We start from the raw sequence: 22,676 nt of genomic DNA, 5'->3' as shown, positions 1-22,676 counted from the left end.
TCTTTACAAAGCCCTTCTCCTTCAGAATTCCCTGGTGGGTGCCACTTATGACACACTGGCTTGGGGTTTTTTCAGCATTTTCACATTAAGTCTTTTTCAAAAAGCAATCCACCTTTTTAACAGTAGAAGTTTTGATCTTTCATTGTGTAATATGCCTACTTTTTGCCAAACACACTGTAAATCCCACAGGAAAACCCTGCTGAACGCAGTATGTGTTATTGCCATGCCATATCACACAGCACAGATCATTAAGTGACATCCATATGACAGTAACAATAATAATTGAACAACGGGAGGAAAAGACATAACTGAAGACGGTGTTGCAAAAACAAAAAAAGGATTTGAGAATTATGCTGTATGATATTTACAAGAATAAAATCCTTTTGATTACTATCTTTTGAAACAAAACAGTGCTGTTATACATGAGTTTCATCCCCAAATACAAACTCAGAGGTGTAGACTGCATCTATAGATCAGGCCCAGCTACACAGAAATTATCAGAGGTACCATGACCTATATTAGCAGACTGACATTATACTTTTTTATGAATAAAAATCAAGAAATAATAAGTCCAGTTTACCTTTTTAAAGTAATTTAAGAACTTAAATACTATTACAGTTTAAGTTTATAATTCTATTTTTAAAAATCGTGTTCAGCCATAAAGATGTCACCATTTTAACCATCAAGTAAAGGTCACATCGGCATTCAGGATACAACTTAACTATTCTTTTTCATGCTTTGACTTTGAATCTTTGCATCTGCACTTACATGGAGGTAACTGCTAGAATCATAATCATATATTTAAATTAGTCACAAGGAGAAAATTAGAATGTTTTGGAAGAAAATTAGACCTGAATGTTTCAAGAATTCATAATATTCTTTAGACATCTTTTTCTTTTTTTCATATAAATCTTCCTTATAATGCCTACACTGAGAAAGGACCAACCCTCAGGAAGACATTCAGGGGTACATATATTAATAACTGCTATAATATTCAGTCAGAAAGCAAACTGGGAAGAGTAACAAATCATACAAATTAATTACTGAATTGTGAATTTTAAAAAAATTCAAAAAAAGCCACGCATAAATACTAGCCATAGAACCTAGAACAATGCCAATTAATGCAAATAGCCCACACATTCATGATTTCAATGAAAATTCAAAAGAAAAGAAAAGATTGCTTTAACATCTTTCTATCTATAAATCTCAGAATATATTCTCAATATTAACAACAATATATTATAACATTATTAGGAATAAAGATTAGAAGGTCAGTAAAGCTAAGGAATCAACAGTCATCATACACTGGCCCCAATTCCATGTAACACAGCAGCTGAGACAGAACCCTTAACCCACTTTTACATTCCTCCCAGCTCCTGAAATTAGCTTTCACCTGGATTTTCCAATTTACACACCACATGCAACAGCCCTTTATAGCTCATGCACCAGCAAGACCATGTGCTGCTCAGAACTTTGCCTGCCCCCAGACCTGATCTGCATTAGGATCCCACAGCAGCACCTCTTCCAACCCTCACCAGACCCAAACAAGGGCTGCAACAGCAAACTCTGATGGGGGGTGTTTATGTCAAAAAGTGAAAGGCATGGTTAAATCTATTTAATTTCGTCATCACTTTTGCTACCTTCATTCTAGTGTTTGAAAATTTCATATTGCAGTTAAACAGCTGATTTGGATACGAAAAGTAGAATTTGGGAAAAGGAATTCTAGCTCAAGAAACAAATTATAACACTTATCTATGGTTCAGGAGAAATCACAGGACTATTTCTACTATCATTATGTGATCATTCTGATAAAATTACATGAAAATTTGAGCTCTTGCCAAGGAAATGTATATCAATATATTTTACAGTGTGTCCTTTTAATCAAGAAGCCCTTAAAGAACAACAGCCAATGACAAAACTGAAGTTCTTTTTAGGTTGGAACGGTGATATTATGAGGCACATACTTTTCTTGTTACTTGCAAAAAATAATCCATATTTATGTGAGGAGAATGAAATTTATAGTGTTCAGATTCCCAATATACTTTTGCATTGCTGATTTTTTGAATGCTGAATTTCTCCTTCACATCTTAAGAAAGGATTTATAACCTATCAGAATGTCTAACGTGTCTAAAGAAAACAAGCTTTTCAAGATAAAGATGCACATATTTCTCCCTAGCTTCACTTATCCTGTTTGTTTTTTTCCCCACATTCTCTAAAAACAACTCTGTACTTTCAGGTGCCTTCAGTCCAAAAACTGCAGCATTGCTGCCCACATCACCAGTTTTACTGATGATTATCCTGTTGGTACCTCAAAATTCATTTCACCTTTTTTAAAATTTCCTTCCTTAAACCTCAGTCCAAACACATCATATTTCACACACAGACAATTACCCCAGCCTTAAATACACCAGTTAAATTTGAATTTCAGAAGAGGATTCTGGTAACAACTTTAACTGCAGAGAGGCCATCCTCCCTTCTTAGTACTTTTATCCTTAAGTCAGCAGCATTTAGGACAGCACTTGTGGTGAGAGCTCATTTGTACACTGCAGCATCGTTATGAAAGCCTTTTATCCTCAATCATTCAACCAATCCAAAAATGGAGAACCATCTTCAAGAAACAAGCTCTAATAAATCTCTTTCATTTCCTTTTAATTTTAGGCAGATAAATGTTACACATCCTGATTTGAAGGCTCTCTGAACATGAAATCACTCTGTAAAAACTCAAATAGAATTTAACCCTATTGTAGCTAACTCAGACCTCCTCCTGCATTCAGATGTTGGTTTCAAAAGATCACAACCAAAAAATTAAAATACACAGTATAATTAATGACAAAAAAGCTTGTAATATTTAACAGAATTCATTTCATCCTCTTCTACCACACATTGGAACAGGCTGACCTCTGACACAAGATCATCTTCACAGCCATAATTTGCAAAAAATCAATGACAAGGTCTGTAGATGTTACTTATTTTGGGAAGAATCCTGACTAGTGAAGTAAGAGATGAGATTACCTCCTGAAAAACTAAGATTATAGTAATGTCAGCAGTAATATCCTTAAGCAATTGGATCTTTGACCAAAAGAACTTCAGAAGACAGAGTAGCCAAAGTAAATGTAACTACTGAAGATGTAATGCACAGTTCAGAGAAAAAAAATGTTTAGTCCTGTCCCATAAAATACAATCATGTAACAGCAAGGTGGCAATGGTCCTAGAGTGAAACAATTTCCAATTTCATGCACTTTTCAGTGAAAAAAAGAAGAAAGACTATTTTTTAAAATTTCAGTGAAGAAACCAGAGAAACAATTCTATTTTTGTGTTCCATTTTTACTTTAGAATGTGTTGAAAAAGGTTAAACAATGGAGGACAGCACTATTGAAATATTACTTTGTTATTCTTCTATGCAATTTACTTTTTCTTATAAAAAGCAGGTGAAAATTGTGATTGAATCTACAACATTCTCACACTATTCAAATTTAAACATTCCACTATTTCACACAGATAACAGAAACACCTTTTTTCCCTTACAGAAGGTAAGGTGAGGAGCTATTGGTGCTGCCTCTGATGGTGTCTGTGATAGTAGACTAATCTCTACCATCAGTTAAAGTGACTGCCATTAAAATCTTTATTAGCAATTAGCATTACTGCTTGAGTTTCAGTTTTGCCTCTACTTACTGAAGAAAGCAGGGAAAGGCAGCAGTCCAGTGAATGCCAGTGGATTTAAATGGAATATCAATTAAAGAAAAAGGTAAACATTGCAATGGCCCAACACTGTACATATGAGCAGCAGCAAGTTAACGGATAGGAAATCTGTAACTGAGAAAAAACTGGCCTATTGTGTTTTAGGGAGGGATTTTTCTTCTACACCACTATTATTCATTTCACTTCTACAATAGACATTTTCTCTATTTATTTTTCCCACCTTATGAAAGCAAATGTTGAATTCCCAAAGCTATGATCATCAGATATTTGCAAAACCTAGCCAAAAAAAGTCACCTTGCTACACATACCTACCAAGTCTTATGGTTTCAAACCTTTGCAAACTACAAATGTAGACCTTGTGTGCATGACTGTGCAAACTTGATGGATATTTCTTGTAATAAATACAGAAAAAGTTACATCAGATCTAAAGCGACTGTCCTCCATTTCCGTGGATTAAAAAATTTCATTGCAAGCTACTAGCATGTTATTTAAAGTTGACTTGGGTCAGTTTTCAATTGTGCTTCATTGTCAAAAATATACATTTCTTGCAAGTTGACCTGCTTTAAAAGAGGAGTTTCTTCCTTTTTCTGTATCCTATCCCTGTGCAAGACACATACACACCCTCACCAGGATGCACTGTGTAGTTATTTCTAGTTTCAGAGTTCCAGTCAGTGTTACAACATTGCATACTGCAATGGGAGAAGTGAAGTCTACTACACCCAGCTGATTTTATGCAGAAATTCAAGCTACAGAATGTAGTGCTGGAATGAGGAATAGAAAATAGGGCTCTTAGGATCGATTGCTTTATTCCTACACTCACATTGACCTTCCCATGCAGCCTGTGACCTCAGAAGTGCCCTGAAGGTCTGCACTCCATGGTCTCCAGGTGTGCCAAAGGTCAGGTCAACACCACTGCAACCGTGCTTCAAAAGGAAATTTTATATACTGCTTTTTAAATGTAATTGATAACAAGTAAAGAATTTGGATTTACAAAGGATTACCATTTATTCAGAAAAGCATGTTACTTATTGCTTAAAGCTGCAGTAAAAATCTATTCTGAAATAGTAACAAATTCTACACTTTTTTGTCACCCAAACTTCATGCTTATGTAGATCTTAACACAGTTATGCAATCACCTGGCCAGCATCAGCCTCTGGATAGTAATGAGGTCCTCTCCAACCCTCTGGCTGCTATCAAGTATGCAGAAGTTAAATGCACAGATGAAAAAAATTTGTCTCAATTTCATATTTCTGCAAAATGGTAATTTTGTACTTATAATGTACAAGATGGATGTTCAGAAATATAGGCTGAAAGTCTAAATTATACTTGGTCATAATTTATGTAGTACAGTCCCAAAGAGATACAAAAAAGGCAGAGCATAATTTATCTGTTGGAATCAGAGATAGCTTTGCTAAAACTCCCATTTATTCTATCCCCCATAGTCCTAACCAGCCTTTGTCCTTAGGGCGCATTCTATTTAAGCTTTCCATATTGCTGTTTGATCACATATCGTAGCCTATCATTTCTCTATCATCTGGAGCATATTCAGCTCACAAAAATTATGACCTCCATGATAGCAAACACTGCATTTCTAAGATACAAAGTATTTACAGCAATACAAAACTATTTGCATGTAAAATGTCTGTCAGGGGAACATGCACTCTAATTTTGAGCACAATGCTATTAGAAAAAAGGTATCCAATACTTTGAGAGTGGCTTCACTGTAAAGAACCTAAAGAGAGAAATAGGATGTGATGAATATATCAGGCACAGTTCTCTCCGTAGAAATCTCATGTAATCTCACCAAAGTCAATGGGACTAACCACGGCTCATGCCAAACCAGAATTTATGTTAATTTTTTTAAATTTAGTCTTTCATTTATGACAATAAAGAAGTTTAAAAACAAGAATGAAATGGAAGTCTGATGTGGCACATGCACAAAAAGCCTGGGATTATTCTGTCTAGCAACAGTTTTTCCAAATACACTTTGATGTAGCAAATTAGCTCAAAATCCAAATCAGAAACATTCATGTCAATTAAAAAAAAAACTTTTTAGCTCTAATATTTCAGTCTTGATTTTCTTACTCTGTCAGAACTGATCAGGACCTCTTTGCATGGAGGCAATGTAAAACACCATCTTTTTGCACCAACACTGTTTTTTCAATATCCAGAGATTGGTTTTACCTTGTTTGCATTGAACCAACAGCTCAGAATATTAACAAACAATGCTGTTGCTGCAGCTGACAGGGGCAACCTTGCAGTGAGACAAACTGTGGTTGCACTGACTTGGGCTCATTAAATATTTCCATGGTTCTTTTAATCATTAGTATTGCTATCATAAATATTCAGATGTTGACAATGTATTTTTCACAATAAACACTATTCAGCTGGAGATTGGCTGAATTCCAATTAGAATACTTCTATTTTGCCTCCCAAATTTCCCCTGAAGAATATAAAACTCCTCTCTTTTTTCCTTTGCTTGAGAGTCATTTTAGCCACTGTTTTATACCAGGTTTATGGTTTAGCACAGACAGGTCCGCATTTACATGGTCTTATTTGTCAGATTAATTTAACACACAGATTAATTTAAAACACAAAAGCTCTGAACTCTGGAAAACTTCTGCCGAGTCACAATGCACATGAAACATGAACCAGCAGCTTACAGGCACCCCTGGGTTCAGTTCAGACACTAAAAGAGACATCTCCACTTAATATTTACAAGCCACATTCTTTGCCACATTTGATGGAAAGCATTAGGAGTAATGGACAGGTACTTTACAAATTCTTTTGATTTGCCTAGGGGTGAAGGGGGCTGTTTTTTGATCAAAAAAGAAATGCAGTTTAATTTAAACTGAAATTGTGAAATTGCTTCCATTTGGGATGTTTAAGCAAAAGAATGAAAGTAAACTAAGTAATTTCACATTTGTGGTTAAAAATCGTTAAAACACTCAAAATATATTTCTGGGTCTTTATTCAGCCAAGAATGGGAAGTCAATTATATGTACTGCTCTGCTCATAAGTACCTAGCACTATTCTTGAGTAAAAAGTTGATAACACCTCAATTTTTCCATCATTCCTGGTTAGCTGGGAGTTCCACTCATGTAAATAAAGACGAGCTGACCTCAGTTTTTCCCATCTTCCATATTTCTAAACTGAAAAATAGAAGTGTGTCTTGTGTAAAATGAACTCTTCAGCGGCTTCAAAACCCAAGCTTCTGCAAAAAGGTGCAGTGTTTCAATTTGTTGCAGGTATTTGAGGAAAAGATAAAATGGACAAAGGCACAAAGTAATCCTTGGCTTCCCTGCTCAGGCTCCAGCTGGCAGGGAAGCATTGCCTTCATAGGTATGTCAAGACTTCAATTTCACAGAATCCATCTAAAACTTAACCTTATTTAGACCAACTAAAACCTGCCATTCCTACACAGAAGAAGCTTGTTCAGCTGGTGATTACACCTTGACTAATCCAACCATGTTTCCCTAAAACTTCTTGATATTTCAGCCATACAGCAAATGGGAACAATACACACTGAGCAGCCACTACACTTGGAGATTTTCTATTCTGAATCTCACTAAAAGCAAAATAAAATTTAAAATACCACTACCCTGCTGGTAGTTTGCTGCCAATTGTTGTCTGACACTTACTCTTGGTGAAGTTGCTGCTTTCAGCAGTCCAGGGCATTTAGAAAAAGAAAGGAAGGATAGGCTGAGGTTCTCCATGTAGAGTTGGGCATTTAGGAGCAGTGGAAAAAATATGACTGCAGCTTTTCTTGTATTTTTAAAAGTTACCGGATTGTTTACAGATGGTTTCTGTGCATAAAATCCCATGCTAATGGAAAATTCCAATAAAGCGAAAAAAGTGCAATAAAATGACAATTCATAGGAACAAGACAGGGATTCCAACAATTGTCACATGTACATGCATATGAAGAACAGCAGTATCACAAAGTGATTTGTACAGTAGTTTCATCTCAAGGCTAAGTATTTTAAATGGAAAAATTCACTGCAAAATTATTTAGCTGTAATGAGAATTACAAATTCGAGGATTGTAACTCATAAAATTATTAATTTTTTGAGTGAATCATCTCACTTCCCTTACAAACTGCCTTACACACAACGGCCACCACTTTCTATACATTAATATCTGAATAGGAGAGGCAAAGGCTACTTTGGTCTGATACTTATACATTCATGTCTGCCAGTGAAATATTGAAGTTCCCTCTGTGTGTGCGTTACTGGTATTTCTGATACAACCAAAAATGAACACAGAATATAAACTATACCGGAGATACTGTTTTCCTGTTGAAGAAACATGGTTTAGGTTTCAGTCATTTTCTCTCTTCATGGCAACAATTTGGGGATATAAAAAGAAGCCCAGGTTGTGAGGGCAGTTCTTAGAGTGATCATTATGAAGGAGTTAGGCCAAACAAAAGCGTTTCTGGGAAATTATGGATTTTCGAAGAGCTGAAATGTCACCAACTTGATTTAAGGGAAAAAACCTTAAGTTTCAAAAATTTAATTCCTTGGTAATGGAGCTCTGTTACAGACATTAATTGTCTATTTTAGCAATCAGCAGAAAAAGAAGTCTGGACTTAGGATTTAAGCTTCTGAAACCTGAATTCCAGGTTTCGTGACAGAATCAGAAAAAGATAAATGAAAAAATATCTAGACAGCCTATAATATGAGAATTTGGGCATGTGGGGTCCTCCTAGATCTTCAGAAATAAAAAAAAAAAAAAAGTTGCAGAAGAAACCTCCACACAGAATCTCATACATTTCAGATTATGAAATTGTCCCACTTTGAACCAGTACATGAATGTAAAGCAGTTTGGACTACATGAAAGTTCTACCTGCTATATGTAGGACAGTGGTAGAACCATGTCAATACAAATGCAAGAAGTTACTCCAGTCAGTTCAGCTTACTGACTCTGCTTCCTCCCTTTATAAATGGGCATTTCACACTTCTCCTGGGAATAACATTTCTTTGCTTTTCCCAAACTCAGTGGGGCTAATCAGGGAATGGTACAATATTCACCATGATGGGAGAGGAGCCTCCAGTGGAAGAAGCTCTTTCTGCTACAAAAATACAAAAACAGGAGACCAACATAAGGAAGTCATTTCCCAACTCCAAGGCTGAACGTTTCTTTGAAGTGTAAGATCCTAGACTCATCATCATCCTTCCTGTAAGAACTTCAACAGTTCATTTGTATATTTTTGGCATTAGACATCATGTACGGTTTTGAGGGGATATTTAAAAAAATATATATATTTTTTAGCATCAACTTTTCTTCATTTTAAGCTATCTTTATTTGGCATTAAATATTAAATGGAAATGGGAAGGGCTCATCTGGGCAGTGTTATAACTTTGGTTCCTTCACAAACAGTAGAATTCTCAAATTTCCTCAAATAACTTTGGCAAACAACCACATCCATTAGGATTCTTAAGCCTGCTTATTTCATGGGGTTGAGGAGGGGGTCTGGGAGAGCTGAATCTATAAAAACATTTTCCAGGTCCATTAAGCACCTGCATTTGCCATGTCCTTTATTTTTAGAATACAACAAGGGACTAAGAAGAAATAACATCCATATCAGAAATAAATATCCTCTGATAAACATTCAAATGTTTCTAATTGTTTCCTTATTCTGTTCCTTTGGAAAAAAAAATATAGCCATTTCATAAAGATGTTACAAAGCAGCTAACCATTCTTTCTTTAATTCAAAAATTATTATGGTAGGTAAATGAATTGGGAATCTTTCATTCGACTAAGCTACGGACTGGATTTTCACTTGTACCTGCAATATGCGTCCTCTGCCTCAGATTTTCACTTTAAATGAATTTTAATTTAAAATTCTCTTGCAAAAACTGCACTTCTGCATTAAAATAGCAGGCAAAACATTTCAGATTTCCAGCTCTGTTGTACCAAGGAAATAAAATGTTGACAAGAAAGTTTTTGAAACCTGGAAAAGGCACCTGTATCAATCCATCAAGGAGACTCAAAAGTATAAAAGTTGCTATGGGGACTGTTCAGAATACCGAGACAAAAGGGAAAGCCAAGCTTCAAAATGCAAAACGAGGGGGGTCTTGCAAACTATGCAATTATCGACCAAGCAATCCATGCCCTAGTGAGTAAAGTGATCCAAAACATTATAAATATCCAACTGAGCCCAAATCACAACAGGTACAGGGAAATCTCTTTGGAGAAAGGTTCTCACAGAGAACATTTACCTGCTCAGCATTATGCCCCCTTTACAAAGTAGGACTAGGATTTAGATGCAGAAGTAGTCAAGTCTCCAGATTACATTGTCTAAAACCTAATTTTATTGACTTAAACACCTTTATATTTTCATACTTAAAAGCTATTTTCTAAACATCCCATGGAATTAGTTTTTTTGCTTCAAGAAACGATACAAATAAATCAACTAGTAAGCTATGTCCACCCTTAAGACCTTCTACTGCTCATTCATTTTAATCAAATTTCCCATATTCTTCGACTTTCTATCCTTCATTGCCTTGAGCTATGCATTGCAGCTACTCATGACATACAAATGTTAATTTTGCTCAAATTCAAACACAACAGAGAAGAGCCCATTTTAAAGACTACTTTGCAAACATCACACTTAAAAGGACTGAATTAAACAGACTACAGAAAGGAAAAAAAGAAATTAATTCAAGTGGATCCCTATGCTAGCTCTGTCAAATGATTTTCAGGCTCTTCAAGTCTAAGACAATGATTTCTTTCCTTGAAATTTTAACAGCTGCATATTCTATTAAAACATACATAGAAAGAACTCCTTTAAAAATAAACCAATTGTGAGGCATCCAAAGAACCAATGATAGCAAACTTCATCCATAGTAATTAAGGGTAATCCCCGTGACAGCAGACACACAGCAGCTGTGCAGCAGTTAATGATGCTTTTTGTTCTTCTTTTGTCATTTTTAATATTTATTTTATTCAATTTCCCTTCCATGCTTTTTAAAGAAAAAATGTTGAGTGTAAATTAAATGTGTAAATAGCTATTTTGTTGGAGAAAAGAAGTAGCAAGAAGTACTGCACTTATGTTCTGCATCAGTGCTAAGATAAACTGTGTTCCACACTGAGTTTGCAATAAAAAGCTCAGGTTTTACTTTCGCTTAGATATGTGACCACCAATACTTCACAGTCACTAATCCAAATACAGCATCATTGTGGTCATCATTTAACCAGAGATCTCCTGCTGGGTCTTGCTGCTTATATCAGATTTGCAGCTACATAAAAACTCCTGGAAATCATATGGCAAGAACTTAAAAGAACAATAAACAATTTGGTAACTGCAGCAAGGCTTAGCTTCCAAACAAGGTCTACCTCAGGTTCATTACATTAATTCATAAAGCAAACAAGGTGTAAAGTGACCACTTCCATCTGAGATGAAACAAAGTTCCCCCACATCTCATTTCAAACTGCAATCTGATCAAATAAAATCCTGTATTAAAAAAGCTTAAATTCATATTCCTTGGATCATTCAACATCACCTCTGTGGAATGCTTCTAACACTCACCACAGGCAAGTCTGTTATTCTGAGAAGCCTCTCATCACCTCGTATTTTCTACACTGCTAATTTCACTTATTTACTTTATAAGTGATTTAATAAACTTCCTTTGTTTCTTTTTCTTCTGTACTCTTCTTTAACTTTTCTAGAAACCTTTGTTTTTTCTGACAACGTGATTCAGAGAGAGCATACCTGTTCTTCCAGAATACTCATGCAGGCCCCCTAAGTGCATTTCTAACTATTATGAGAGTTCTGCCAGAGAATAAATGCTGTCCAAGTGTGCATTACTTTAATATTTGTGCATTCTTGATGCCTTAAGATGCAAAATCTTCAGCTTTTTTTTTCAAATAGCAAAGCAACAGCAACTTCCACCAGTAACCACTAAAGTGAATCTATTGTGGTTTATTGTCAATCCACCTTTTTCAAGCAGGTAAAGCAAAGATCAAGTCCCCATATTAATTCATTTCAAACCCACTCTCTAACATTGTCACTGGGCATGGAGACATTATCAAGAGGAAAAAGCTTTCTTGCAAGTCACAAAGGTACTGTACATTTATTATAACTAGGAATGTGATCACCATAAATTAAGTATCAGTAATCATGACTTTCTTTTTAATTAGTTCTGACTAATGCCAGTTTCCAAGGCATTCTCCATGCACTTCCAATGGTTGACTGCATTGTTGGATACACAAGAAGAAAAATCAGAACTATGGTTGCAGGGGGGTAAAAATAACATGAATATTTAGAACTGATCTGGAAGCACTGGACCTGTTTCATCTGGCTTACACAGCCTATCTTTTAACCCTGAACATGTTAAGTATCAGTTCTTCCTCTGGAGACTTGAAGATCTAGGGTTAACAGCCTTCTGCTTTAAAAATTCATTGAGGTACAAACAAATGGTATTGCTTCCAATGCATATGCATTGCACCAAGCCAAGGGAAAAAAAAACCACGTTACCCCCTACAGGATACTTGGCAATTAACTCCAGCTATGTCAGCAATTTTTTGAAAAATTTCCTAAACATGAGGAAATCTCATCTTCACCGTATGAAAGACAAAGCTACTGCAGTGACTCTTCCATGCATTACAATGTGTGTGTCTTACTTCTTAACCAAGCCGCTAATCACGCAAATTATTGCAACTAATTACATCTGAAGGTCTAATTAATTCTTTCAGTACCACATCATTTAGTACGCATTCACAACACAGCACCTGTTTTGAAAATCCTTGCAGTTAATTTGTTTATAAACAAACACTATTTGCATAAAATGTTTAATGAATGGTTTAACAGTTAGTACAATACTCCAGCTTTGTCTTAGTAGATTTGAGGTCATCAAAGGCCACAATAAATTAATTTTAAACTATACAAATTAATTTAAATAGTATGTGTGAATTTCTCATTAATAAAGAAAACATTTCTAACATGTTAATTAATATCTCTGTAACAGGCCAATTACTGTCTGTACAAGTGCATCCTACAGTCAAACCCAAAAGATTTTATAGGGTTCTATTCTAGTGGACTGAAATATTCCAACTCACACGTACATGGGACAAATGTACAAGTCACAGTCATTCAGAACTTACTTTCAGAAGTCAGATAACTTTCTTTTACATAATTCATTAGCCTATTTCAATATTTTTATCAAGTATTTTAAAAACCACTTGGTCACAGTGGCATTCAAAACTTACTTTCAAAAGTCAGATAACTTTTTCTATGCAAGAAATTAGCATGTTTCAATATTTCTATTAAGCATTTTAAAAAACATAGAAGACTGATAGTACATATGTCACTTCTGTATGGAAAACAGAAGCAAAATCAACTGATTTAACTATACTTTCTCTTTATTATCCCTTTATGCTTGATAATGCTCTTTTCTGGCTTTAAAAATAAATAATATTTTATGCCATTTCATGTTCCTTAATAATAAGCATTCTGATTAAAGGATTAAAGCTGGTGTGCAGTGTTCTGACTCAGAAGTGTTATAATTCTCCATATACAATAATGTGTCAACCTGCTTCATGTAGAAACTAAAAGAGAACATTATTTCTTACTATCAAACATATTCTTTGCATGAACTATCATTGAAATATGTTTATAGTGCCAAAGTTTGTTTCTGATTTGCAAGCATTTTCACATTTGATAAGCACCTACTGTAAATTTACATTCACTGGTGAACTATTCTTATGCTAGGAAGCTAAGAATTGTAAAATATATTTATATCCCTACCCTTGTGTAGTGTTGCCCCTTAATGCATGTTTTGATGAATTCACATCATTGTACTACACAGCACTATGTAGAGTATCCGTTTCAATAGGGCAAATAAGGAACAAGGGAACTAAAACCAGTGCTCATTTGCTTTTGAATGTGAAATTTACTGTGACTGTAATCACATACCCACCTCAGCCAGACAGTCAACAACAAAATCACTCAGGGAGACCAACAGCCTGTATTTGCTTCCAAAAACACTCTTAAGTATGCATAATCTAATCTTTTTACAGCACTGTTTGCTGTTTCAGAAGTAGGGATTTGCCAACAAGTTTCAAAAGAAAAAACTGGAATCAAGATCAAGGACATCACACTGGGAGAAACATCTATGGATAAATGATAATCTGAAAACATAAAGACTTATACTGGGTTACTGACCTAACATTGGTTACTTAAGAATAATTCTAATTAATTGCAACAGTAGGGGTTTGTTTATTTGTTTTTCAATGGATACTTTCACTTTTTTTACTCTTTAAAAAGTTTCCTAACCTGCAGCTATCACTTGTCGAGTTCTAGACACATGACTAAGAGACAGGATTTATTCCAATTCCTAAGAAATACAGAACACTCAGTATGTTGACACCAACATCAACCATTATTCACAGAGCAAACCATCTTAGCCAGATCAGAATTTTAAGTGATGCAGACTGGTGATGTCAAAGGAGCAAGAATTAGTTATACCAAAAAAAAATGTGGCCTATCTGATTAATGTTCTGCTAAGTGCTCCTCAATCCTATCCATTCTCTCCTCGTGTCTCAGATGGTACAACATATAGCTTGATTCAATTTAGCATGAGTTATTTTTAAGACTTATCAAACATGCCAAGTGAAAGAACAGTTTTGATATGTACTGTACTTTGCCATTACACATTTCTTTCCCTTTACAGAACACAAGGTATGGTTCACAGAAGCATTTAAAGTCTTTTAATGAAAACAGCTTATAAACAAATTTTCTAAGGAAATTCCTAAAGTTTTTAACATCCTTTCTCCCATATTCAAAATTTCTTGCATTTCAGATCTCACTCCCCTAATACATGGCCTGTTTTGATAACATCTGTATAGCAATTAATTAAATCTACATTCTCAATATCCCATTCCCAAAACTCTGCATCTGCATAGGACAGAGAAACCAGCAATACACACACAAGCATTTTCAAAATACTGAAGGGAGATAATCTTGCAGGTTTAAATGAACAGCTGAAGGGAGTTCCTGTTTGCTGATGAAGACAAACATTTCTGTCTACACGGCTTGGTTATGTTCTGTTCTACTGTTGTAAGAGTTAAAGAACCTTGAAGATTTGATATAAACAAGACAGAATTTTAAAGTCAAAGATAAGTTACTCAGGCAGCTGCTGAAGAAAACAAGGCCACAGCTAAACTACAAACAGTGTTAGTGCTGTGTCTAACTTAATAAGTTATTTGAAATATCCCATGCACTGATGTCCAAACTATTCCAAACAAACTTCCCTCCTTTTTCTCTTCTCCCTAAGCAATGGTTACACTGTATTCCTGAGATGGCTCTCCTAACATTAAGAATCCCTGGTATTTCACAAATAAAGGAGATCACCATGTGAAAAATTATCTTTTAAAATGGAGTTTAATTTGCATATAAGGAACAGGAGATTTATGATGAGCAACACAGCGCAGCACTGCATCTGCCTAGTATCAGTCGTAATTTAGATTGTTTGTGACCGATCTTAAATTCTAAAGCATGGAGAAGATGAAGTGCTCTGTTGCTGTGTTATTGTCAGGAGTCTAAGACTTACCAGAGATTTATTAGTAATCTTATCACAAACATGTCTCAAGTTTTTGCTTTTAATATGTGCCAAGCTCCTCTGAGGAATTTTCCTCACTGCAATTATATTTCTCAATGCATGCATTCTGAAGCTTAGTTGATTTCCTTCCCAAAATAAAGCGACCTATCATTACACTACAGTAGCTCTGCTACATTTTTCCTCTGCTACTTAATAATCAATGTATTCATCATTAAAATCTGAGCCCTGAAGCAATGGTTTTTAGCATATTCTAATGACTAGCGACTTGCAAATTACATTGACCTTTCATGTACATTCTGTAAGCACCTTGTTCTAATGTGTACTGTATTTATAGTTTGCCAATACAAACTAGCCAAAGATTGGATAATTACTGTAATCTATTAGCTCGATTGCTTTCCCTGCTCATTTGTAGCAGGTGCCATGTAGACCATTTTCAAAAGCTGGCCTATCTTTCATCTCCTGCAAGCTCAGAAAGCAAGAAATGCTTCATCTTCACAATATATACACTTACTAATGTATGAAGAACACCCCATCTTAACTCAAGAATATTTCAGGAATAAGGAATCTTCTTTACTATTAGTGTCATAATGCTATTTGTGACTGACAAAAAACACAGCTCACCGAGTGTAAACTTTGTTTGAAAAATGTCAGGCCAAGTTCCATTTTCTGCCCCCTACCCTGACTTCCAAATAGCATTTAATAGGAACTCCTCACTTCTTTTCTTAGAAGGATAAAATGACACTTTTCTTAAAGTACAGAACTTTTTTTTTTCTTTTAAGCTATAAGTAAACATTTCAAAGAAAGCTTTAAATGCTTTCTATAAAAGTACACCATTGCAACTTAAGAAACACTACATGGAAGTATGAACTCAAGTCTCTTTCTGTTGACAGTCTATTTCAAGACAGTTATGGATAGATAACATTACAGACACTGGTAATTAAAACAACACTAATTTTGTCTCAGTGGCTGCGCTTTGTTGTTTGAAATCATCTATCATGGCCTTCATGCTTCACACAATGAGAAGACATTTGTCTCGTCACATTCTGCATGGTCAACACTTTTGCTAACATCTCAGCATACCTGGGTGTGCTGCTGCGCGGTTAAAGAGGGAGTGGGGATTTTTCCCACCCAAGAAAGAACTTATTAAATAAACTGCTTTGAATGCATACTTTGAGAAATGCCTTCTTTTTGCTTACTATTTTTCAGATATTACATTAATGCCTTTTCTTTAAAATGGTTTAAAGTATTACCTCTTTTCCTCACTTATTAACTGAAACTGCATCAGTTTAGCACACAGACCTCTATGCAGCACAGGAAAAAAGAGATATGCTGAATTATAAACATATATTCAGAAAAAAAATAAATGCTTGAAATGCCTGGCCCCATATATTACTGAATATTTTGTACACATTAGTTTAATTGATTTATGGACACTAAATTTTTCTTCCAAGTACTTCTTAATATTCTTAAACATCATTTATTTAAGTATTAAGAGAATTACAGCACACAGATGCTTTATATTTTGACCATAAAAAAGAAAAAAAAAGGCAGAGAAGACTCATAACTCATTAGGGAGGATGAAGGAATCAGACATTATTTTCAGATTAAACTTGAACACGGTAACAAAGTAAACCAAAGCAGTTAAAAGAGATTTCAAAGGGTTGTTACTGAATGACAAACGGGCAAGATCATTTAACATGGAGCTGAATTCAGCAAGGCCACAAAACAAAGAACTGTTGTGTTGCAGAAGAGGCCTGATGTTACAGAACTGGAAATGCAAAGAGGAGCCCCATGCTGCAAACCCTTGCATGGATTAACCAGTGCCCAGCTCTGGGTGCTTCTGCCTCAGCTCTCCGTGCAGCCTAGAGTACAGCTGCCATCACTGCCTAACTGCAGAAAATGCAGCAGAAATTGAATATTCTAAAAGTTTGTCATCTATAAACTCAATGGTGTTTACCTTTTAAAGGCTTTCCTTTAATTAAGGGGAATTTCACAGGGGCCCAGACAGGTTAAAAGTTGAGGTGAAATCACAGGAGCCTGGCTGCTCTCTCAAAGAGGGTGTGAAATGTAAAGACACAGACAGGTAGCCCTCAACTTTACACAGAAAGGAACCCTACTCCATCACTAGAAAGATGGCACTACCAATTAATAAAAAATTTAATCATTGTTTTATATAAATAAAAGGTTAGTAAAAAATCATTAATTTACAATTTATAGCCTTTACAATGAAGCCTAAAACAGATAAAGTTTGGCAACTCTTCCATCTGCAACAAAATTTAAATATTCACAGCCTAAAACTTTTTAAATTCCTGTCCAAAAGTTACACAAGCACTGCATGAAGACAAGCTACACAAGCACTTGGAAAAAACAAAATAGCAAATAAGTCAGATTTTAAGTCAGGAAAAGATTTTCACCACCTAATGACAATGCCTCAAATTTAACAGAGCTCAAACTACCTACCCACAGGGAAAGAGCAGGAACCCCTCAGGATTTAAGTTTATACAGCTTCACAAAAAGATTTTGCTGGCAACAAGTGGTTTCGCACGTGCCAGAGACAGAGCTGCGGGTCTGCAGGGGGGTCTGGTGGGAAGTGCAGGTTGTTCTCTTGCGTGCCTGAAGGCAGGAGAGGCCCTGGGCTCTTCACAAGGTGCAGGGGGTCAGCTTGCTATAACCTCGCTGTTCTTTACACTGGGAACTCTTCAAAAGGATCAGCATTACACTTTTATTGAATGTGACTGGATTTTGATGGCAGAGTTTCATATAGGAAGGCTGCAGAAAGCCAGTGGCATATGAAGTACTGTAAACTAGGAAGTGACCCACTAGCTCAAAAATATGAAGTTTCTCCTTTATTCTAAATTTCAGATACTAGCAAAGCAACAGGAACAAGCTGTTGCAACGATATTTCAAAGACATAAGTGAAAAAAAATTAAATTACCTAAAGCAACCTATATAGACCATGCATTTTTTCCGCATGTCCTTTTATAAACCCTCTAAAGATTGGTATTCAAAAAATAACTTATCAATGGACACTTGCACAAGACACAGTAAGCAGAGTCCACAGAGGGAAAATGCCTGTTTCCAATAACTATCCCTGCAATGAATGAAGCAGCACAATTGTTTTCACTTTCCATAACTCATTTGCATGAATTTACTTTTTTGCCTTAAGAGGTTGTTGTAATGTGTGTTAAAACACACAGTGCAATTTTAACTCCATAATATCATGAAAGAAATACAGTGTTAGTATAAAGGGTAAAAATATGAGTGCTGTTGAATTCTTTGAACAGAAACAACTGCACAGCACTGCTCAAAAGCACCACCCAAAGGTAGAAAGGCTGTAAAGACATTTACAGAATTGTCCTTTTTTTTTTAATTTTAGCAAAACCTGAATGTAAAAAATGACAGTGCAGTGAAACTTGACAGAGGCGTTTGATTGAAGTCACTGATTTCCACAGCTGCACCTGTAGGAAATTGATGATAATGCTGTCTAAACCATTCATTATGATTTGGAACTTTACTCAAATGAGCACTGGATTTATAAATTTGCTAGACATGTGTTGTAGATAATATGACAAAGTACTGTTTTCAATTGAAAATTCCTTTGACCTAATTTTATAAAAATCATGCAAAACTGGGGAAGGGAATTTATTTCTAAAGCAGTCTGAAACAGCTGAAGCTGTATTTTTGGAACAGCCTGCATGGAAGTGAAATATATTCATAGGAGAAATTCAGCTATCAATTGTACACCTTCATTAGAATTATTTTAATATTGCCAAAAATCAGTTGCTTCTTAGGAAAAAAAAATATTTATCTGTCTGCTAATCATACTTCCAGTATTTCCAAGGCTGAAATAAGCAATAACACAGGATTTAAAAATGTATATGGGCATAAACTTTGAGTATAAAACATGGGATGCTAATCATGAACTGTTAACCGGGCATATATTTTGATGGAATAATCATTTTAACAGCCTATTAGCCAGATACTTTAAATGTGAGGAATTTGATACACTCTTGTTCTTGTACACTGCACTACACTAATATACAGCAAATTAACATATTATTTCTTTTAACTTTTGCAAAAATACTCCAGATATAAGGAATCATAAGACTGCCATAGACTGGATTTAAGCAGGGTAATTTGCTGGGGGATGGTTTTGCCCTTTTTACTGACATTGATTGCTCACAAAGTGAGAGGTGCACTCAAACACCAACTCACTGGAGCACAGATCAAGCACCAGCACTGTTAGGACAAGAGAGCACTTGGCACAGAATACAGATCTCTCACCTGCAGTCACAGTTACCCAAACACCTTCCACAGGAACATTTTTCTTACTAAAGTTGCCTTTGTCTGCATAAGTGATTAGAGCCAAAACCATGCAGAATGATTATTTATTAATGCAGGAAGGATGCAGGGTAGAGTTCTCTGCATGCGTTTGTTGCAAGAATACAAAAGTGAGCTAATTTACAAAACTCCCTCATCAAAGAAACAAGACTTGTAATAATTCTGCTCTTGTAAGCATGCCTACACTGTGATTTTACCACCAACTGGATAATTTCTTCCTGGTTTTTATTTCTCTTTGTTGAGGAAGCCAGTGAAATAACTAGTTATTAGGATAAACACAACGCTGAATAGCAAAATTAGGTTTTCACAAATGTATTGTAACATAAAATCACATTTCAGCCTGAAAAATATAGTGAGGTTTGTTAAATCCACAAAGGACTCTTCAATATGTTCCTTTTTCTTTAAGCCTTCATACATTTCTGCAAAGCAAACTTAAAGAAGGTTTTTTAAGAATATTTGCATAGTGTGATATAAGGTCCTGGTACTTCAGATTTTACAGACTCTTCAAAATGGGAAGAGACTTCCTGTTGTGAAAGAAACTTAGTGTTTTTAAGTGAAAATCCCCAGTAAGACAGGACATCTCCTGCAGGCTGAGGAAGGCTCTGGGCCCAGGACTGCACCTGTAAGGATGCTAAAAGCTCAGGCAGGACCTGCAGGAAGACAGAGGCCCCTGAGCCTTTCCCCTCAATAGGACCCAATGTCATGTTCCAAAAACATCTTTAACTGTGTAAAGGGGGAAGAATGTGAGCAAACCCCAAGCTCTTTCTATCAGGAAAATTCCAGACAACAGAAGAAACTTTCCAGGACTGTGATATGACCTCTCTCCCACCCAGGCACCTGCTGCAGGAGGCAGATCCTTGGTTCTCATTTTGTAGAGAAAGCGGCATCACTTCACTTTTAAATGCCATAGTCCAGTCTCACCTTCCTAAAACTTCAACATATTCCACAATAAGATGTCACATCTTCTCTAGAATCAAGAGATTGGGCAGTGGGTATTTGGAGACTGTTTCAAAAGAATTAGTAATTCTTTAAATAGCAGTAAACTACAGTTTGAAACAAGCACATATATTCCACATGGTCTAGATGCCACAAGTTCTCCCTCCACATTAGACTGACCTTAGCAGGGATCCTCCTCAGGCAGCCAGCAGACACCTCTCACTGCAAAGCACATGCTCACTTTTCCTCAATTGTTACCTAATTTGTGCACCAAAATCCCTTTTATGTGGTGTCATTAAGGAAATTCACAGGACAGTGACCGTCTAAGAGTATGTACCAATTTCAGCCATTAGAAAAACAAATCAGTAATTAAATTGCCTGCACTTTTCAGCTTTCTCACCCTTTGAAGAACAATATGTAGTTACAAAATGAAGCAGTTCATACAGAGATTTCTGCCAAACCTCAAGTCTGCTTGGAATTGCTACAAAATGGTCAGTCATTTGTAATGAAGAGTTCAAATTCCCTGTTAGAATTACCCAAGAAGTCACATTCCCACAGGATTTCAAGCAGATATTCACTTCAGTTCACTCATTTACAAAGTGTCATTCAGAAAAGCCTGTTTTGCCACTATTAATAGAATTGTTCTATATCACACTACCTAATAATCTGAGGACCCTCACAACATATTTATTAGAAGTTAGCTTAAAATTTACTGGATTTGATACTTTCAGTGCTCCTGAGCCTGGTTCCTCTTACCTGCCCTTTCCCTTTCTGGCTGTTTCTTTTTAATTCATAAGCTTTTCATTAGAAGTCAACCCAAACAGGAGCCATGCATCCAACTTGATGATGCTGATTCAAACCTACTTTGATTCCAGACTTCCATGAGGAATGCTTTCAGTACTCCTACAGGATTTGACTAACAACTTCTGACAAACTCAGAGATTCAGCATCTGGGAGTTCATTATCTCCACCAACACATGAGCAGGAGCTCAGTGTAACACCCTTGTCTTTAGCTCTGAAAGAACACTCAAGCATGTCTAGCAGAAATAATTGAGACAGGAGATCATAATACCAGCACATATAAGCAGGTGAGTTAAAAAGATCATCAGGGCTCCCTCATGACTCCCTCTGTGATGGACCTTAGACAGTGGGGAGAACATCCTGTTCCTTAGTACAGGACAAGTGTCTCAGATGGCATCTCAGTCTTTGCCTTTTCAAATACATCAGTGATGGCACTTGACACTGGTACAGGTTGTGTGGTGTTCAACTTGGGGATCAGTGATTATTGCTCAGATCTCCTGTAAGTCACTCATTTGTTCTTAACAAGTTTGTGAATTGAGGATACCCAAGGCAGAACCATCCACACTAATTACAGGTATGTATGAAAAGTTACGAGATGCCTGGTGAGAATTACTAAAGGCAATACAGGTAGCAGATATATTTTAAGCACAAAAAGTGACAGGAACAAAACATTTTCAACTCCTGAAATAATAGAAGATTTAACTCTTTTCTCTCTAACTGGGACACTGTACTCTTATTAAATAAAATTAGATAAAGCTGGGTAGCAGTCTTCAGCTAATGCATTTCATCATCAATGAATGCATTTCATCATCAATTCCATTTTCATCATCAATGGTCAACACCTAAATCTCACGGAACACAGTGCTGGGACAAAATTACATCAGCAGTCCTCCAACAGGAGAGGAAAGTGGGATGAACACTTGTGGCTATGCATTCCTACCTTTCATACACCTGCAAGAAAGCAGGTAGAAAGGAAAACCTCTAAAGGGGCTTTTAATGTTAAGACTCCACCAAGGGCCCCCCCCAAGACTCTACTCCAATGGCTCCACCAGCCTTATTAACCTTAGAATCAAACTGACTTACACTGAGGATTAAGCAAGAAAAGAAATACAAATTAAATGCAAAAGGTAAAGAGACAGAAAGGACAAGAGGAAGGCTTAAAAAAGAGAAAAGCTATTTCAGAGGAAGAGATGCCCTGCCAATCAAAGACCAAGCACCCAGGGGTAGGCAAGAAAAAATAATTCCACCCAACTGAGTCCAAAGGAATTCATGAGCCTGAGTTCAGGCGCTGAAAAGCAATAAAGCAATACCTACAAATTGATCAGAATTTCTCTCACT

General features: G+C 36.0%; 1 long non-coding RNA gene across 10 annotated transcripts in view; it reads right to left on the bottom strand.

The window, feature by feature from the left end:
• The window catches only part of LOC137481086 (uncharacterized), a 203,478-nt gene that overhangs the window by 71,498 nt on the left and 109,304 nt on the right, over positions 1-22,676 (bottom strand). The window contains exon 1 of one of the 10 annotated variants that reach the window (XR_011003304.1): positions 17,721-17,893. The exons of 8 other annotated variants lie outside the window; for them this stretch is intronic. This is a non-coding gene — a long non-coding RNA (uncharacterized lncRNA). Of the gene's footprint in view, positions 1-13,447; positions 13,578-17,720; positions 17,894-22,676 lie in introns of those variants that run through there. One more of the 10 variants, XR_011003306.1, reaches the window with a different exon arrangement.

This window comes from Anomalospiza imberbis, chromosome 12, assembly GCF_031753505.1.
Source record: "Anomalospiza imberbis isolate Cuckoo-Finch-1a 21T00152 chromosome 12, ASM3175350v1, whole genome shotgun sequence".
Classification (NCBI taxonomy): Eukaryota; Metazoa; Chordata; class Aves; order Passeriformes; family Viduidae; genus Anomalospiza; species Anomalospiza imberbis.
This window is presented reverse-complemented; position numbering and strand designations above follow the sequence as displayed.